The sequence below is a fragment of the Chelonoidis abingdonii genome, chromosome 9, assembly GCF_003597395.2.
Source record: "Chelonoidis abingdonii isolate Lonesome George chromosome 9, CheloAbing_2.0, whole genome shotgun sequence".
NCBI lineage: Eukaryota > Metazoa > Chordata > Testudines > Testudinidae > Chelonoidis > Chelonoidis abingdonii.
In genome coordinates this window covers 13,571,063-13,577,062 of record NC_133777.1, presented here as the reverse complement: position 1 = coordinate 13,577,062, position 6,000 = coordinate 13,571,063, and the positions used below count along the sequence as shown (strand labels likewise).

The 6,000-nt window shown below is 43.8% G+C and overlaps 1 protein-coding gene across 1 annotated transcript in view; it reads left to right on the top strand.

Annotated features, from left to right (window-relative positions):
- The window catches only part of FAM20C (FAM20C golgi associated secretory pathway kinase), an 83,515-nt gene that overhangs the window by 10,791 nt on the left and 66,724 nt on the right, over positions 1 to 6,000 (top strand). The gene's annotated exons all lie outside the window — the stretch shown is intronic.

The following is a 6,000-nucleotide window of genomic DNA, read 5'->3' as shown; positions in this document are numbered from 1 at the left end:
CAAGATTTGAAAGTATCTTGTCTCCCTATTGGTCCTCTGGTCAGGTGTCAGCCAGGTTCACTGAGCTTCTTAACCCTTTACAGGTAAAAGAGACATTAACCCTTAACCATCTGTTTATGACAGAGGGTTTCATTATTTGAACACTTTGCAAAGGGGAGGTGTAGGGTTTGCAGAAAACATGGATATGTGTTTCCAAGAGGGACTAGGTGGGGGAGAAGTTGGAGGTATGACTGACTAGGAACCCCCGGGGCACATGGGAGAAGGATGACAGGTGAGCATGGGAGAAGATCATTACATACTTAATCCAAAGCCCAGAAGAATGAGTAGAAAGACACTCATGGACTTCAGTGGCCTTTGGACCAGGCCCTCAATCCCCAAATGTCCCTGGTAAAGTTAACCCCACTGAGGATTTGTTCCAAAGCCTCTTGGAATTTGGAAATCAGGCTGTAAAATTCTTGCAGTACCTTAGATGAAAGAGGATGTTAAAGCTGGAGTATATTAACCTTTAGCTTTCAATTTCTTTCTTTGACAAGTTTAATTACCTAAAGATTACATATAATCTTTGTACTGGAATTTACTTTTACCATTATATAAACATGTCCAAGAATTGTTGGATGAGAGTTGACTCAAGATGTATTATATGGTATCAGCGAGTTTTTAAGAACTTTTCCAGAGCTGCTCATCGTCTGTAACATTAAGGCATATTCCAACACTATTTAAAATGTGGATTATGACCCTGGCTGGAAGACACCTTTGGAGTCAGAACAGCCTTAAGGCCGTTTTAGAAATGTCTTAGTATGCTGATCATAGACGTGACAGGCTGTAATGGCTTAGTGTCATTATGTGCTCTTCTCTGAATACTTTATGTTCTAATCCTGTGTATTATAAATCCTTATGAAATTTTTATTTGGGTAGCAGCTGAAGTCTCAAGGGCATCTCCAAACAAGCAAACAAGGCTTTAGAACATGATTGGACTCTTATTCCTTGGCATAATATAAAGGGAAACACGTTTAAACTGAGAAACATAAGTGGAAAGTGGAATGTTCCTTGTCTGATTCATATATGCCAGAAGATGAAAAGAAGTTGAGCAAGCAGCCTTGATATTAGAGGGAGGAGAAAAATCTCTAGGCTTAATGTTCAGATCAAGTCTCCATGAATGTGAGCCCTGCTTTAGACATGCACTACCACATAGGCCCATGCAAATTAAGGTTTTTGCATGCACTCAATCCCAGATATTAAGCACACATGTCACTGTCTGCAGGGTCGAGACCTTAGATTGGAAGCACATTGGATTCAGACCATACCTCTTTCTCATCTGCAACGTGTCATACACAATTACGGCACTGTATAATTCATGTTAACGATCCTCACTTTTGCATATGTAGGTAGGCACCTGTATGTACTGGAGTGGGGTCACATCTTACGCGGGGGTTAGGTTCTGAAGTAAGTACATAAGGCGAAAATTGCGTATAGTCAAATGCTCATTGAGTGGAATGGTGGGCGGAATCGCCCGCACTACATGTACAGTATTTAAATTATTGTTTTTATCTTTTTTGTTTGTTTGTTTTGCTGAACACGAATAGTTAAAATCGTGTAAGTTAAATGGGCCTATGATGCGACTCCAGCCTTTGGGTTAAAATGGTTGGGAGCCATAGTAAGGGACACTGTGGAGCTGCATAGCTCCTGCTAAAGTGCCTGGGCAGATAGTTCCCCATCAAGGCACAATGCCTCTAGAAGCTAAGGGGGAGTGCGGTTGCTGTGCCACCCTCAGTCAGTGTGTAGCATGTCCCCCCACACCCTGCACTGCAGGGAGCCAGTTGGGAGGCATGACGTCCTACATCTAAACTCAGCAGTGGCACAAAACTCTAGCAGTCCTTGTGCTCCAGAGTGCTACTGCAACCCATTCAGCTTGTGCAGACAATAATCTGTGGGTGAGTATGACAAGGCCAGAGGGAACCTTTAATCTTCTCACCTTGCACCCTCACACAAAGGATGGACCAATTCTTTCAGTCGGGAAATCAGGCCTCGCATGTGTAACAAATCAGAGCAATTTTTCATGAACCTTTCATAAAGTTTTCCCCTTTCTTGTTGCCAAAGTCATTGGCCGCAGAGGTTGCTAGCCAAATAACAATTTCTTGTGCTGCTTTAATGTACTGTGCATTCTAGTAAATTTAGAGTATTCCAAGCTGTGTGTTTAGAAATTGCTGTGAGGGAATCTCCTTTTTTCTCTCCATCTCTACACCCTTTTGGTCTTGAACAATCTCCCTTTCCCAGTCAATATGGGCTTTCCCGCTCATGTGGCTGCATAACTCCTAATGGTTGTATCAGGTCCAGGTCATGCCATGTGTAGAACCCTGACTTTTTGTAAAGTGAGAGTATTCTGTTGAAATGATGCAAAATCAGCTTTATGTGGAGGGATATGAAAGTAGACCCTGCTTTTCAAACACTGCTTCTGCTTTGGGCATAACATTCCCATATTGCAACATTTCCCAAACTAGGATGCAGCTTGTGTAGAGAAAGCCCCTGGCGAGCTGGGCCAGTTTGTTTACCTGCTGGATCTGCAGGTCAGGCCGATCGCGGCTCCCACTGGCCGCGGTTTGCTGCTCCAGGCCAATGGGAGTTGCTGGAAGTGGCGGACAGTACGTCCCTCAGCCAGCGTCGCATCCAGCAGCTCCCATTGGCCTGGAGCAGCGAACCACGACCAGTGGGAGCCACGATCGGCCTGACCTGCGGACGCAGCAGGTAAACAAACTGGCCCGGCCCACCAGGGGCTTTCCCTGCACAAGTGGCGTCCCAAGTATGGGAAACACTGCCATACTGTATTTGTTAACTTTTCCACAGCCTCTTTTGGCTGAGGATTTTTTATCTGTACTGCATTACATTCAGTCAATTAAATATTTTTTTAAATAAAGTTTGGAACAAATGTTGTTTATTTGCAAATACGTGGCTCTATTGTGCCATTGATTATAAACAAAAATCCTCATTAAAGTCAACAGGAAGTTTTGCTTAACTGATGGCTCAACACTGCTCCTTGAATAAGTCTAAATCCTACAAGAATGACTTGGACAAAACTCTCATTGATTGTAATGGAAGCGCAGAGTGAACAGGACTGCAGGAATTGGCCCCACATTTATATGTTTAGCAAGTGAATGGAAAAAAGACCAATTTTGAAAACTTTAGCGACAAGGGGCAGCTCCTCAGCTGGTGTAAATCTGTGCAGCTTCACAGTTGGCAAGGGAGCCACACTGAGTTACAACAGCTGAGGATCTAAGCTTAAGGATGCAATTCTGATCTCTGTTACTCAGAGTGACACTATGAGTATAAATGGAGACTAGGGTGACCAGATGTCCCAATTTTATAGGGACAGTCCCGATATTTGGGCTTTTTTTTATATGGACTCCTTTTACCCCCCATCCCCTGTCCCGATTTTTCACACTTGCTATCTGGTCAACCTAATGGAGACATTCTGGATTTAAACTGATGTACGGGACAATAGAACTTGGCCAATGAGAGTCACAAGATTGGCCCTATTCTGTGTCCTTTACACTATTCTGGCAGTGAAATTCTAACTTAAACTGCCATCTGGGGACTCCTGGGTAGTGTAAAGGTGGAGTAGTTAATTATACACATCATGCTCTTGACCACTCAGTATAGCTGACAATCTAAGTGTGTAGCAGAGCTGTTGCCAGAGTAAGCTGTGCTACAGTGATCCTGAGACGTTACTGATAGCACATACTACAGCAGCCTGGGGTTGCTCTAATTTATGCTAGGGGCTGAACTGGCTCTAGTTGCCCCCAGGATTCAGGGTGTTTGTGGCTGGAAAACCATCTATACCTCCCCCACTTCCCTTCAGGTGTCCATGAGGATCTCACCTACTCTGTGCAGCAGAGTGAGCCTAATATATGAAAACCACATGTTTCTGGTATACCTGTTCAGTGTGAGTTGTTTAATGCCCCTTAATTTCTAATTATTTATTTGTTCCATTGGGATAGCCGAGTAATGCAGTAGAAGGCAGGGGTCAGCAAAATAGCAATGCAGGAGGGATTTTCTTCCAGAAGAAGAGTAATTAAACTGACCAGATTTGCATAGCATTTTGTTGCAAAAAATATCCGGATTACAAGCACTGAAAGAGAGCTGGTGACCCATCAGTAATAAAGCACAGAAACGAGTAATTAGCAGGATGTGTAACTAATGGTATTGGTTAGGGAAAGCAAATGTAGACATTAGACAGGTCAAATAAGGCCAGCCCTAAGGCAAAATTTATGAAAAAGATAACATGACATTTTGCATAGTTCTTAAATTTATACCTTTTTTGTCTGATTTCTAAAGAAGGGGATTATCTGATCATTCAGAGGAAGCATTAAAAAGGACTAAATTGCCCACACTGAGATGACTGACATGACCATCACTGCACAATGCAGAAGTGAATTAAAGAGCTTGGGTGTGGGTCATTTCATTTACTCAAAGTGTTCTTGGTGGAAGAGAGCAGAGGGTCTGCTGAAGCATATATTTACCTCCCTTGACTAATCATATCATCAGATAAGATGTACTCTTTGAGAACTCTTTTACTCATGTACTGTGTGTTTTTTGAAGTGACATGTTTTTATCCACTTATACAAAAAATGTATCAGTCCAGGTTTAAAAACACCATCATCTGACTGTTAAAGTGATATTGTACAAATGGTGCAGTTGCTAGGACTAAACATCAGTCTTACAGTAATTCACCATCAGCTGGTGTTTAAGAGTCAAGCAAAAATGGTCTACAGTGTGCAGCATGAGCCAAATTTCAGGGCATGGCTACACTTTGCAGATGTAGAGCACTTTGAGTTAAACCAGCCTTCGTAGAGTGCAGCAGGGAAAGCGCTGCAATCTGTCCACACTGACAGCTGACAGCACACTGAGGTGGCCACATTAGCAGCTCTTGCAATGGCCACAGAGAGCAGTGCATTGTGGTAGCTGTCCCAGCACGCAAGTGGCTGCAATGTGCTTTTCAAATGGGGAGGGGTAGAGTGGAGTGTGACAAGGAGTGTGTTGTGTGTATGTGAGAGGAGAGAGAGTGGGTTTTGAGGGGGCTGAGAGCATGTCAGCATGCTGTCTTGTAAGTTCAGACAGCAGTAGACCGCCTCTCCCCGCCCCTACCTCTCTCTCACACACAGCATTCCACAGCAATTGTTGCTTTGTCTCAGAGCAAATAAGCATGCTGGCTGTCAGAAACGGAGTTTTCAAAGGGCATAGCCGCATTCCTGTAGTGATTCTAAAACAATGACAAGAGTGACCACTTGACTTAAGCGGATTGTGGGATGTTTCTGGAGGCTGATCAGAGTGCAGTAATGCAACACCTCATTCACACTGACGCCCAGGCATTTCAGCCAACGTGCACCAAGTGTTAAATCTTCTCGCCGAGGTGGAGTACCAGGAGCGCTCTAGCCCTGCAGTCAGATTGCTCTATGTGCCTTGCCAGTATGAATGGGTAGTGAGCTAGGGCGCCCGAGGCTGCTCTAACTCACAGTGTAGCTAAGTCCTCAGACATTACTCATTCCTTACTCAAAGCTTCCACTGAAGTTACCTCTCACTTATGTACATATCTCCTAATGCAGGGCCTGATCCATAGCTCACTGAAGTCAATGGATAGATATCCACTGACTTCAGTGGCTTTGGATCATGCCCATGGAGAATATAAAAGATATACATACATATTTCTCAGGAATAATAAATACTTTAATCATGGCATAGTATTGGAGTTGCGACTTGCATCTGTTCGTGCCTTTAATTAAAGGCTGGCTGCTACTCACCTGTTTGTACAGCCAAGGTTCTGGTGTTCTCCAAGATACACTCAATCTCTTCTTCCCTCATGCACCCTTTTTGTGGTTGCAAGTTGAAAGACCATAGGGATTGGGGGAAGTGAGACTGCTCAGACCTGTATCTACACACGCTTAGCATTCAGAACTCCCACTGAAGCCAGTGGTGTTTCTGCACTTGTAGGATTGGGCCAACAGGGGA